This window comes from Capsicum annuum, chromosome 4 (assembly GCF_002878395.1).
Source record: "Capsicum annuum cultivar UCD-10X-F1 chromosome 4, UCD10Xv1.1, whole genome shotgun sequence".
In the NCBI taxonomy this organism is placed as follows: Eukaryota; Viridiplantae; Streptophyta; class Magnoliopsida; order Solanales; family Solanaceae; genus Capsicum; species Capsicum annuum.
The window spans coordinates 194664000-194679488 of NC_061114.1; positions in this window are offsets into that span (position 1 = coordinate 194664000).

Genomic DNA, 15489 nt, shown 5'->3' on the forward strand with positions numbered 1-15489 from the left:
TTGCAAAATCACCCGGGCAATTCAACATGCCTCTTGTGAGAGAATTTTATAAAAATTTAAATGAGACTAACTATATTTCTCATGTACTAAGAAGATTGATAGATTTCTCTCCAACAATTATTAACAAGGTATTTCATTTTCCTTCAATGAATGGTAGTGCAAAAATCACATTTTGTGATGATCCAAATTTGGAATTGATTGAAAAGTGTTTGTGTCACTATGGTGCTGATTGGAGCTTGTCATTGAATGGTGAGAAACTCTATATTAATGGGAATAACATTAAAAAGGGGGCAAGACCATTTTTGACTTTTTTGAGTAGTAGATTAATTTCAGACACTAATTTGTCTAAGGTTGATATACCTAGACTTGCTCTACTCTATATTCTTTATTTTAATAAATATTTTGATTTTGGTAAGATTATCAACACCAATATCAAAAAGTATCGTTATGATCCTATTGTTTGCATATGGTGGTTTCCTTCAACAATTACTTTGTTGATTCAACATGTCGAAATTGTTTCAAGTTTGAAATCAAGTGTGCCATCAAATGAATTTATTAGTAAGTCATTTTGGAAAAAATATGAAGAAACGGAAGGTTCAAAAAATAGAAAGAATTATGAGATGATTTTGGAAGCTATGAAAAAAATATATTGTTGGGAATTTTTTAAATGGATAAAAAAGTTGATGAAAAAAATGATGATAAAATGTGAGGAAAAGAAAATAGTCTTAGAGGAAAAATTGAGGGTAGGGATTGATGAAATGAAAAATATAATATTGCAAAAGTTAGATGGGAAAGCACCAATGGGATTCACAAGTAATCTTTCAAGTGATTTAACAAATTAGGATTATACAACTTCAATGATGGGAGTCTTTTTGCTTAATTTTGTTGATACATCTAGTTACTCCCTAATTTTCTTGTCAGTGATGATTTCTTAGATTTCTCATAAATTGCATCATCATCTTTACCACCTCTTCCTTCACTCCTCAATACTTGTTTCAACTTGAATGATCCCACAACTTTCATACCACTCTCTTTTAGCATAAATGTCAATTCGAAAAAGAAAAGAAAAGGTGTTCATGAAGTGGATTTAAAGGAATAAAATAATGAATGAATGATGAAATGTTGAAGTTATTTTCATTCGGGAGAATGAAATGGCCAATTAAGGGGGAATTAAGCTCTTGTAGTTTTTGTTGATCTCACTTTGTAGTTTTTGTTGATCCCATCTTTTTGTAAAGATAATACAAATCATTTGTATGATTTGGTATGTCTGATCTTTTAAATACCATTGTATACATATGGTATTTACTTTTGCTAACTTTTATGTATATAGGGATCAAAAAAGGTCATGTCACATGTGTATGTGGTGGTTACAAATGGTATTTTCACTTTAGCTGTTAATTTTAGTAATGTTATTACTTTACCTTATCAATGTGTTGTTGTTGTTTTAGGTTATTAATGTTCTTTTGTGTGTGTGTGTATTTTCAAAATGTTCAAAAAAGATTTTATATATATATATATATATATATATATATATATATATAATTATAAGAAAAACTCTCGTAGCCATTGAGGGTGAAGCAATGGAGCCTTATAAGTCCAATGAACTTACAAAAAATGTGTTTAATTGGCGTAGGTAATTTTCTAATTTATATAAAAACTATAATTGAATTTACGAATTATGTGTGACTGCAGTTTCTTTCAAGCTTTCTTTTACAGTTGTATATTTGAAAGCCAAAAAGATTTTTTATATATATTACAATAATGCCTTTTTGTGCAATGTTAATTATCAAAACAAATTTTCTTCATGTCATGTCAAATATATATTTTCTATATTTATCATGTAACTTTTTTATTTGTGACTTAATTTTGGTGAAGGCAGGAACTAATATCTTTAACACTTGACAGGATATTTTGAGATTGAGAAGCATTTTGATCAAAAACAAGTAGAATTTATAATCATTATGCTAGAACTTGCCCTAAATGTCTATCGGCTTAGGCAACACTGTCTTTTTGAAAAATGAATTTAGGCTATCCTTGCTACCTCAGTCTTCCTAATCATCACACCAAATGAAATAATATTTATATCCCTAGAATCCATTTTAAAGCTAAGAAGAAACAAAAGAGAAACAAGAAGTTTATTTCCTTACACCTATTTATGCTCAGATTTAATATGCACATCTATACTTATAATTTGAAAGCCTGAAGCTTTTCGCGAAAAAGAATAAGAATTAATGAAAAAATGAGCAATAAATTGCTATAAATATGTTGATGCATCAACTGCAAATATTGAAAAAAATCTTATATGAGAAAAAAGTATTTTTCTACAAAAAGATTAAAAAAAAGAAGAAGAAAAGGGGAAAGTCCCTATAAATATGGGAGAATACTCATAAAAATACCTGAAGTTTGACCGGATTACCAGTTGCGCATATTAAACTTTACGAGGGTCCTATTACCTCCCCCCCCCCCCTTCCCAGACTTTTTTTTCGTATTTTAATGGCATATATCATCCACTTGGACCATTGCGTGCAAGCCACGCGCATTGAGCGCGTGAAAGTGTTAAAAAAAGCTATAAACCTTTTTTTGGGGCCAAACAGCCCCTCAATTTTCTAATTTTCAAAAGTTTTACATTTTTTATTTATTTTTTCATTCTTTTTCTTCTCTCTTCTTTCTTCTTTCTTTCTTTTCTTCAACAATGGTTGCTCCATTTGTTGAATTGAAATTGAATTCTTGAAGATTCCATTTCAGTTTCCATTCTTGAAGATTAATGAAAGATTCCATTCAATTGAAATTGAATTCCATTTCAGTTTCTTCTTCCATTCAATCTGGAATTCTTGAAGATTCCAATCTTGAAATTGAAATCCAAATTCAAATTCAAATTTTCAGTTTTAAGCAAGAACAAATTTGAATAATTCTTGAAGAAAGTTTTCAATTTGAATTTGAAATTTGAGTTGGAATGGACTTGGAATTTGAAACTTAATGGAAGATTCCATTGAGTTGGCGTAATTGAAACTTGAAATGGTTGCTCCATTGTTGAATTGAAATTAAATAATGTAGTACACTTCCGTTGAAGACTCCATTGTTGAAGTCAATTATTTAGGAGTAGTAATTGACTTCTACAATCGAAAACTTTTCTTCAATTATTGAAGTCAATTTTCGATTGAAATTATTTTGGAAAACAATTTGTGGAACTGGAAACAAATTTGAAGTTGTGGAACTAATTTGAAACTGGAAACAAATATTCTTGAAGTTGTGGAACATTCTTGAAGTGATAAGAATGGACATTGACTCAATGAAATCATTTGAAATTTGATTTGTAGGAGGAATTTGAGTTGTGAACTCTTTAATATGGTTGTTATGGTGAAAAAATGTTGAAAACTGATAAAATGGAGAAGAAACAGCGTGTGTACTACACTTCCTACCGTAAAAACTAGGTACAACGTTTTTGGGGGGAATTAATTAAACTTTAAAAAAGTTTGGGGGGGGGATTAAATTCCACTTAAAAAGTATAGGTGTGTAATAGGACCCCCGCAAAATTCAATATGCTCAAACTGGTAATCCGTTCAAACTTCAGGTATTTTTGTGAGTATTCTCCCTATAAATATAGCCTATTTCTTACCAGTCGGAAGCCAATATTACAAGCTTAAAAAGTCCTAGAAAATTTTAAAAATCAGTGTTTAGTCTATATTAGTGGAGATAGACATAAAGGGCAAGCACATGGACTAAAGATGAAAAATACTCAAGTAGTTGATCATAAAGTTATCAATTTCAGAAGAGTTCCGAAAAGGCAAGCAAATACAGTTTTTATTGAACAAAAATTAAAGCAGAAATAAGGTAAAGATTTGATGGATATAGAAGATTTATACAATTTGACGATATGATAAATTAGTTTGACCAAATTTGTGTTTTACAAGAGTAGCAATAATTTTAATTATATATATATATATATATATATATATATATATGGGGAAATTTGATGAATATAAATTATTCATGTATTTCATATATAAAAATAATAATTTTAAATAAAAATCATGAATAAATATATTCAATTCTCCTATAGTTTTTATACGAGAAAGACCACGGAAGGCACAAAAACTACACAAAACAGTCCACACATTAAGAGCAACCTGAGGACCCCTTTGAGTGCTAGTTTCGGCCAACAACAACAACACAAGTATCACGAGTTTACAAGTTGTTTTAACACCAAAATAGCAACAATACAACAAGAACAAGATGAACACAATGCACACAAGATTAGGATTTAACAAGAACAAATGATTACAAGATACAAACACTAACACAATTGTAAGAAAGGTAAAGATAGATAGTGAGACATAAATTATTACAAAGATTAGGAACTAAAGAGTAAATTAAACTCAAAAATCCCTAATGAATGTAACAACAACACCGCACTCTTACGGTGGGAATCAACTCACCTCAAGATCCACCGTTTCCAAGCAAAGAATAATATTGGCTTTTCCAAGCCCTAAACTACAATGGCTAATCCAAGCACTAACTAAGAACTACACTAAGGTGGTCTAATCTCAAGAGACAGGATTTTCAATGTCTCATATTTTTATCATTCAACAACCAACAAGAGAAGACCTAAAATGTCATATTTATAGAGTATTACAAAAGGAGACAAAATGACTACACTACCCTTAATGATAGGGGCGGCCATGGAGTGCATTTTGGGCAAAGTGAAGTGACCAAAATGTCCTCAATGAAGATGAATCTAAAACTATGAGCCATAAAGGGTCCAAACCCATGAGTCCTCACGTCTTCAATCCTCCAAGCAACCTTTCACTCTCGGCCTTGATATATGGTATGCTCAATATTAGGCTCAAAATGGGTCCTACATACATGTTCCCGTATCCTCGAGGTGACCAAGTCTTGAGACTCTATGTGTTGGCCTCCAAAGATGTCATCAAAATATAAGATGGTCTTTTGTCCCGTATCATTCTCCCCTTCTTAAAAAGGATTCGACCTCGAATCCAAACCTTGCAAAACCAAAGAGATGACCAATAAATACAAACTCGTCATGGAATAGGGGTTAGGTTTAGCACAACAAATCATCTCAACATGCCAAGGTTGCATATATTTGCAATATAACCAAGGATCCTTTGAATGAAATATTAAAAACTCAATGAAAGATGTACGAAGGATTTGGTTATGGGATTCACCAAGAGTGACACTTTGCTTGTCATGTGGACAAAGCAACAAGTTGGGTGCACCAACATCACCATTTCTACATTTGGCACCGGGGTCAAACGGAAAGAGTGCCCATAGACACGGGTCTAGACAACACTCCCCTTTCCCATGGTCTCCATCCAAACTAAATGACATACTCTCTATAATAGCATATATATCATCCAAACCAAATAAAGAGTAGAGGAAGGTATCACTCAATTCGACTTCTACTAAGTTTCCCTCATGTGTGTACTCAATAATAGTTTCTCAATCATCACCATGAGTACTCTCAACAATAAAATCACACAAAGTAGAAGGAGAAGTAGTTTCCAAGACCACACATTCCTTGCCCTTAAGAGTACTCTCATCTTTTAAGAAGAGATTTCCATCTTTAGGAGGAATGTTGTCACACCATAGTAGGTTAGAATATAGGCTATAGCTTCCAAGGCAAGCTATACCATCATTTTCACCACTAGGCCTATTAGGAGTGTTTATATCATCTTCAAATAAGACATTATACCTAAAGAGAGCATGATCTATTTCATGGGCAGATTCAGAACAAACACGTTCATCTCTCTCTAAAAGATCAATATCGAGTTTCAAAGAAATTTCAAGTACAAGATTATCCCAAGAATAGCTCTTGGGTTCACTCTCATTTTGTTGACCAATATTTTCAAATACTTCGCTCACTTGATTTCTGTTAAGCACATCACATATAACCTCAAGTGGAGGGTAAGCTTCACACATAAGTTGATCAACACCAATTACACAAGACGATGTACTTTCATTCAACATATTGGCTTCAACACTAGGTGGACATAAATTGCTCTTACAAGAAAAGTCAATTTCGTCATCAATAGGATTAACTAGTGTACTCACAACATGTACATCATCAACAAAAGGCAAAGAATCATTACACTCACAAGTACGTAAGCTATAACTCATACTCAATGGGATACTAGCCACGTAATTATCATTCACACGCACCAAAGTGTAAAAGTTAGCTATTTTACCTTGAAGATCTTGAGTAGATTCCTCTTTTCCATGGTGTGAAGGTCTTCCACAAGCTTGGGAAGCAACTTCACTTTATTCTTGTTCTCTTTCTCTAGACATGTTGGTACCTACACAAATGTCCTTAGAAATAGAAGGACAAATATCGTTGACACAATTTGGTGGCAATCCCCTCACTTTGCTCCACACAACCTCACTTTTTTCCACTCTCGGATTACCACCTTGCACACCCTTACTCCTCTCAAACTTTTGTCTCACTTCATCATTCGGATTAGAGTTGGTGAGTACTTCTCTTTGCTACCCGGGCAGAATGTACGTCATGAGGCGATTACCCCATCGGTCTCTTATAATATTAGGTCAATTTTGTACATTTGGAACTTTATGTTATGCAAACCAATCGGCACCCAAGCTCACATAACCGTAGGTTAAGGTAAAAATATCGCACCACACCTCCTCATAGTAATCAAATTAGGAGAAGACAGCTCTCACCCTCTCGGTAACCTTAAACCCGTCCAAGAAGTATGTAATAAGTAAAGGCTCTTGAAACAATCCTAAGTAGTCAACCATGGATGGAAGGATGTAGTTTTTATAGTACCTATCATTTAACACAAAGAGGCATCTCGATATCCCATAAATGGTCACCTTTATGGAGTGTACACTCCTTCTCGAATAACCATTGTAAGGCACATGATTACCCATCAGTTTGGGAGATGCATATCCTCTCCTTCTCGTGGGACAACCTCTACTATAGCTAGGATAACCATTCACACCATGTCGATCTTGATAAGAAGTACTACAAGGTGAAGAAAATAAATTTTCACACTCCTCACGTGTACTCTCATTATAGCTATCATAAGCTTTATGAATGAAAGGGTTATACCTAACACCAAATCTAGGTTTGGAGTGGGAAGTGTAAGACTCCTCACATGCCCCAATGTCATCATAAGAACCATCATGAGGTCCTACATCATCTCTAAATTCACCATAAGCACTAGGTACTTCATTCCCCTTATTTGCTCCCCTAAAATCGTGTCCCTCGAATCTGCCCAAGTTTTGATCATGGCTATTTTCATAGCCTCCGCAATCTCCCTCAACTTCGTAGCTACAAAATCTCTCACTACAATCATAGTCTCCCATGATGTAGTCACAATAATCCTCAACTATTGAAGACATGTTCCCCTTATATCACCTTTGAACCTACACAATAAATAAACAAGATTAGTAGTAAAAGCTCCTCACCAACACTCGTATACACTCACCTTTGTGATTCTCACAATTGGAGAAGCGAATATTGAAAGTTGTTTATACTCCGGTAGTCAATAGGATGTCAATTCTACTTGGCAGACGAAATGGATTCTTGTTTGATCGACTCAAGACACAAAAAAAAATTACTTACGAACTTAAAAAAAAGTTACTACGAGTTAAAAATGAGAAAAGCATAAAAATAACGTTAACACAAAGAACGTACTCAAAAACTAATTTACAACTTAGTAGGTTTTTACTAGTTGCCAATTAGTATAAGAGTCAACAAAGTTGAAACCAATGGAACAAAGAAAAGAAACTAGAAATTCCACTTCTTGAGCTTATAATAATGTGGTACTCGACTATTGGTCATTGGAATGTTGTTGAAGTTGAAATTTTTTTTTGTTTCAAGAATTTAGTTGTTTACTTTTACATTTGGAAGAGAAGTTTCAGCTAAGGTATAGGCAAACAAGGTCTAAGAATCCTTTTTCAAGATTCAAAAAGTCTTTCAACTAGTTGCACAAATTTGGCAAGATAACCTTTTTGGATGTCTTGTCCCCTTTTCCCTTTTGGACAACCTAGAAAAGTGGTCTCACTCTTTTGTAGTAACTAGACTTTGGGGATGTCTTTTGTTCTTTTACCACTTTGGTGATATCTTGAAGATATTTCCAAGACAAACAAAAGTCTCACTCTTCTTTTCTTGTTTCAATATCAAGCAATACCCTTTTGAAAATACTTTTTCAACATAACTCAAGAACAACAACAACAAGCCGTCTAACAACTATCACAACACAACTCGAAACTTAGCTCAAGAACTTGGATTAAGACTCAAGGAGTGTTAGAGAGAAAGAAAACCAACACAAGAAACAACTAAGACAAGCAAAACACACCTATATCTAGACACAAATCTCATCCAAAACAACGACAACAATACAATTTCGGCCAAGACACAAAAATGGACAGATTTGCTTCTTTTTGATTTTGTAGTTTTATAACACCTTTTTTTTATTTCCAAGTTTACGAGCCCAAGATTTATCTTGTGGGAACAAGATCAAGCCATGCTATGATACCAAATGATACGAGAAAGACCATGGAAGGCATAAAAACTACACAAAACAGTCCATACATTGAGAGCAACTCGAGGAACCCTTTGAGTGCTAGTTTCGGCCAATACCAACAATACAAGTATCACAAGTTTACAAGGCGTTATAACACCAAAACAACAAAAATACAACAAGAACAATATGAACACAATGCATACAAGATTCGAATTCAACAAGAACAAATGATTACAAGATACAAACACTAACACAATTGCAAGAAAGGTAAAGATAGATAATGAGACATAGATTATTACAAAGATTAGGAACTAAAGAGTATATTAAACTCAAAACCCCCTAATGAATGTAACAACAACAACACACTCTTACGGTGACAGCCAAGAGAATCAACTCACCTCAATATCCACCGTTTTCAAGCAAAGAATAATATTGGTTTTTCCAAGCCCTAAACTACAATGGCTAATCCAAGTCCTAATTAAGAACTACACTAAGGTGGTCTACTCTCAAAAGAGAGGATTTTCAATGTCTCATATTTTCATCATTCAACAACCAACAAGAGAAGACCTAAAATGTCATATTTATAGTGTATTAAAAAAGAAGACAAAATAACTACACTACCCTTAATGATAGGGGCGGCCATGGAGTGCATTTTGGGCAAAGTGAAGTAACCAAAATGTCCTCAATGAAGATGACTCTAAAACCATGAGCCATTAAGGGTCCAAAGCCATGACTCCTCACGTCTTCAATGCTCCAAGCAATCTTCCACTCTCGGCCTTGATGTATGGGATACTCAATGGTATGCTTAAAATGGGTCCTCCATGTATGTTCTCGTATCCTTGAGGTGACCAAGTCTTAAGCCTCTATGTGTTGGCCTCTAAAGATGTCATCAAAAGATAGGATGATCATTTGTCCCGTATCAATTTTCTAAAAATTCTTGCAGGATAAAGATTGCATGAGAAACAAGAAATAAAGAAGATATAAGACAAAAAATGAAGATTCATCCACTACAAATTCATCAAAGACTACACAAAAATAAGAAAGATAAAATCATGAATATTTTTATCAAGGTCTTAGAATTTCTCATCAAAACTTTATGATATTTGTTATGTCAGAATACCATCAAGATTTCATGATAAATTATCATCTCAATTTCTCATCAAGATATCATGATATATTGAAAATGTTTTGTAATTCTCATCAAGGTTCAAAGTAGAAATTTATCTATAAATAGGCATTTATTGTAGAGGAAGATCATCTATTTTACCATTTATTTAATATTCTAATTCTCTTTCTAGTTTTTCTAAGGAAAAAGAAATAGTTGATCTTGGTCTCTTTCTCTAACCATTTTCTTATAGTAAAAATACTTTTTGTTTTAGTCTTAGTTTTTCTTACTCTATAATAGAGTAATCTCTTTTTGTTAGGATAGTTGATGAAGCTAGATATATATTTTTACAATACTATCTAAGTCTCAACATATCTAGGAGTGAAGATTTTCACTTATATTTGTGTTGGAATAATAGTTTCAATTAATCGTTATTATCATCTTCATATATTTTATCTTTACGTTATCTTTATATTAGTTTTATAATTTCCACGAAGAAAAATTAATATATGATATTTAACGAATAAAATAGTGGAGTGAAAGTAAGCTTTAGTTATCTATTATTCCAAAATCTTTGAACTTGTTTCCTTAAATTCTAATCCTCACAAAGGAATTAATTCAAACAAGTTTATTGATTAAAGAGGCCTCTGTCTTTTTTCTTTCAGTCCTAATTCTCACAGAGAGATTGACTCAAATAAGTTTATTGATTTAAGAACTAATCGAAAGAGATCTTTTATCCTTTTTAGCACAATGCAGGTAAGAGAATATTAATTTAATAGTTACTAGAATTAAATTAGTTAATTGACATAACCTCACGGAGTGATAATTAATTAATTACTTTTAGTAACGAAATATAATTGTATTAGCAATGAACAATTATCCTTTAGAAAAAAAATTAACTTGGAGACATACATTTTATTGTAAAAAAATATTATCAAGTGAATTCAGTAATTCCCAACTCTTTTGTTTATTATTAATCTTTCAAGAAGTGATTTGCTCTAGTTTTGAGTAACCTAAAATTCAACTTCACCTTTCATCAATTTGGTTCTCTCAAATAGTAGTCAAGATATTACAAATCTAGCATAGATCTTTCAATTTCTGTGGGACGATATCATAAACTATATTAGAATTTGATGGAGTACAAGCAACAAAATCCTATATATATTGGCCTCGTCAATTGAGCGTTATCAATCCACCTCAGCATGAGTGACACGTTTCAAACAATTAAATATCACCATATCAGCTTCCATTTAGTTGGTTAAAAAAAATTTGTCCTTATCACATGTTATTCATCTCAGCATAAATGACATATCCCAACAAATTAAATATCGACATTTCAACTTCAATATGGTTGAATGAAAAGAATTTATTCTCGTCATGATTCTTCTATTCTAGCATAAGTGACATGATTTACCAATCAAACGTCATCATGTAAACTTTAATTTGATTGATCAAAAATAATTTGTCCTTGTCACAACTCTTTTCATCCCAGCACAAGTGACACCTTTCAATCAATCAAATATCATCATATAACCTTAAATTTGATTTGCTGAAAATAGTCTGTCTTCGTTGCAACATATTCATCCCAATATAAGTGACATGTTTTACTCAATCAAATATCATAGTGTCAACAATTTGATTATCCCCCCCCCCCCCCCCCGCCCCAAAAGAAAAAAATTTAACCTCATCATAATTCTTTCATCCCAACACAAATGATATGTTCTGACTAATCAAACAGCGGTATGTCAACTTTAATCAAGACGAAAAGAGTTTGTCATCATCATAACTATTATATACTAGATATCAAAAGACCTGTGCTAATACGAGTCCAATATATGTTATTTTTTTATCTCAATTTATGTGACATAAATATAATTTAGACAATCAATCATATTTTTAATATATTTTTAGATATTTTAAGATGTTAACTATTGTAATTTATAAGACTGTTAATGTAATTTTAAATAATATATGTTACTCTCCTTGTCCAAACTTTTGTGGCATTGATAATCAATTATATTTTTAAAATTAAATTAAATTTATAATTATTATGATTTATAATTTTTTTCTTCTATTTCAATTTAAGTGGGCACTGATAAAATTTCGAGAGTCAGACAGACATTTTATATCTTTAAATTTTTTTAAGTTGTTAATAACTTAAAAAGTCTTAAAATATATTAAAAATATAATTAATTATCTAATTTTATTTATGTCACATAAATTAAGACAAAAAAATATATAGCCGGCACGGGCCTTCGATACCTAGTATAGTAGTAATTGTCACAAGTTACAAGAGTCCAAGTCTATACTACTTGTTTATTGAATAAGATTACAAATTCCTAACTAACTATTCTCTCCATTGCAATTATACTACACTTATGTTCTATCTACATTTCGTTTTTTATAGTCAAAGAATGTAAGTTCTGACCAATATTTTAAGGAGTATTTCTTAATTATATTAAAAAAATTGTAATTTATAGAATTATATAGAGAGAGAGAGAGAGATTTTGAACTTCTAAATTTTAATTTTAAAATATCGAGTAGATTTAGTCTAATTAAATTTTAAAAATTAGTTAAACTGATTCTCGAAAAACGAAATGTGCATATAAAAAGGAATGAAGAAAATATTATGCATTTGTAGATATTTATGTAAAAGTGTCAAATGGGCCGGTTTGACCCCGCCCAAACCGGCCCGACCAGGCCCACTTAAACGGTCCGGCCCGATCAGCACCCGAACTGGGCCTATTTTTTTTTGGGCCCAATTAACCCGGTCCAGGCCTGCCGGTTAATCGGCCCGGCCCGATTACAATTTTTTTTTAAATGAGAATTTGACTGTTGGGCCAAAAGTAGTCGTTGGGCCCAATGGCTATATGGCCGTTTGGACCCAAAAACGACTATTTTAGCCCTTTATATTAAAAAAAAATTAAATTTTTTTTTAAAATCCAAAAAAAATCTTATAAATACCTCACACTTTCAAATCATATTTCACACAATTTTCATTCTCTCTCAAATATTCTATATATCTCCTAAAGTGCTCAATTTTATTTTTTAATTTTGCGATTACAAAGTACGAGTGAAAGTTTCTAAGGTCGCAACTTTCGGATACTTTCAAAATTTGGTATTGTCGTTCCATCTCTTACTTTAAATTTTTAATCAATGTATTAATTGTTGAATATTTAATTTTATTATATTTGTGTATTTTTTTAGTTTGATTTATATTATGGATTAAGAAACCTCGCTAGTAAAAGTGTCAAAAAAATTTGTCCCAAAAGTGGTAGTGGTAATAAAAAGCGAATTACTGGCAGTAGAGGTAGTTCAAGTAGTAGATATACCTGTGTGCCTCTAGTACCGCTTAGTCAACCTTTTGAGGAAGAAGTAGGTGTAGGTGCTCACGATATGGATTATATAGAAGTTCAGGAAAATTATGGTATAGAAGAAGAAAATGAAGTAGATGCGGTTGATTTAGATGAAGATAATAAAAATATTGGTGAGACATCCGCAATAGGAAATGCTAATGTTAGATCTGAATCGGTTAATCGTCCTCTCCGTCCTCCTCGTACACCAAGAGCTCGTAGAACAACTAGTATTGCATGATAACTTTTTACACATATAGGATATACTGAGGTGCAATGTAATATTTATCAACATATATAAAGAGGAGGCAATCAAGGGGGTATGGGTACGTTAATGAGACATATAACTGATAATCACGAAAGAGAGTTATTTATTACATGAGTTGGTGAGGATGTTGGTGGGCCAACACAAACTAGAATGGACCCAGCAATCGGTCAGGTAATTAAGAAGTATAATAAATTGAGGGACCGGGAAAAAATAGCAAAAATGGTAGCTGTGGGTTGTTTGCCTTTCAGTTTTCCTTCTTCGGATGTTTTTATTCATTATATTCAAACAATTTATAATCATATATTTAATGGTATTCCTAGAAGTACTTGTCGGGCCAATATTTTTAAACTTCATTCACAATATGTTTTTTATTTATCTACATTGTTAAAAAATATTCAATGTAGAATGACTCTAACTTCGGATCTTGATCGTGTTGTTAATAAAAATGATCATCTAACTATTACTTGTCACTGGATAGATAGTAATTATGTTATGCAAAAACGTATTCTTGCTTTTTTGTATGATGAAGATCGTAGATATACTGGAGAATTTATTACTGGTTTGATTAGTAAGGTTGCAGAATTTTATGGTATTGAAAAAAAAGTCTTATGTATTGCTTTTGATAATGCTTCTAACAACAAGACTGCTATTACAAAGTTGAAAGCTAAGCTCTCTCCATCGTTACCTGAAATATTTCATGTTAAGTGTGCTTGTCATATATATAATTTAATTGTACGAGAAGGTCTTGAATTTTTTGAGCTTTATATTGAAAAAATTCGGCTTGTTGTTGGCTTTATTCAAGGACATAATCGAAGAAAAAGAATTAAAGAATTTAAAGTTAAATGTCAAGAAAATGAACTTAGACCGATATTGATGCCTGAAGAATGTGATACTGGATGGAACTGTTCCTATTTAGAGTCATGTTCTCAGTAAGCTGTAATTGTTCCATGTCACGTCTAATTCCCTCTCTCCAGTATTTCTTCGACCTACCCTACCCGCCTGAAACCATTCAAAGCTAGTCTCCCACACCTACGAACTAGAACATCCGTGCCCCTCCTCATCACATGCCTGAACTATCTCAACCTAACTTTTTGCATCTTGCCCTCCACCGAAGTCACTCACACCTTCTCCCGGATAGTCTCATTCCTAACCCTATCACCCCTAGTAAGCCCACACATCCAACACAACATTCCGCATTTTTGCCACCTTCAATTTTTAAATATTGAAGTTCTTGACTGACCAACACTCTATTTCATACAACATGACCAAACGAACTGCCACTAATTAAATTACACTAAATATTTTTTTGTTGTCATTTTCAACGGTGTTCTTTTTTTCTTTAAAAAGTACTAGTATAGAATTTTTTTTCATACAAAAAGGTTTTGGTTGGTTTCTTAAGGTCAAAATCACTTAAAGAAACTTCCGTTTATCTAAATCGCTATTCTCTCTGTACAATAATATTCGTATGTATTACTTAGAATACATGTCCAACAAAGTACTTATATAATTTGTAAAATCAATCAATAATTTTTCAATTTTTTTCCATTTTACTCTTTATTATTAATTGTAGTTATTACCCAATATATTTTTTAAAGCATTGAGTTAATTATATTCAATAATGGTATAATAAAATTATCTATATTATTTATTGTTTCTTCACTTGTGTGTCAAATCAATGGTTGAATAGAGGAATTACTTTCTCTCTTTAAAAAAGTTGATCCTTTATCTAAAAATATTTATTTCAATTTAATTGTTCTTCTTTTAGAAATCAAGAAAATCTTATTATGTTGTTCGAATATTATCTCTATCATTAATGACCACACAAAAGTGTGTATAATTAATTTATATTTTTAAAGCATAATAAATAAGATTAGTTTGATAAATAAATTTGTAATAAATATTTTTTAAGGGGAGTGTCAAACCAACAAAAATCAATTTGTTGATAAAGGATAAATTTGACCTCAAAGTATGACTAAAGGTATATTTAACTAATTTTTCAAAGTATAAGAGTAAATTTGACTCTTTTTTCTTAAATTTGTTATAAAACAATAAAGAACAAGAAGAAGAGTAGAGAAAATAGAGAGAGTAATTCTTATTTCTTCTTGAGGGATGAGAGATCATAAGATTGTCAATACAATGAACAAAACTCCTCTATTTATAGAGAAAATTTACTCCTAGTCTGAGTAAAAGACAGATGCTTCAAATCCTAATAGATATCAAAGTAGATCTTGATAGACATTCACTATAATGTAAATACATTTA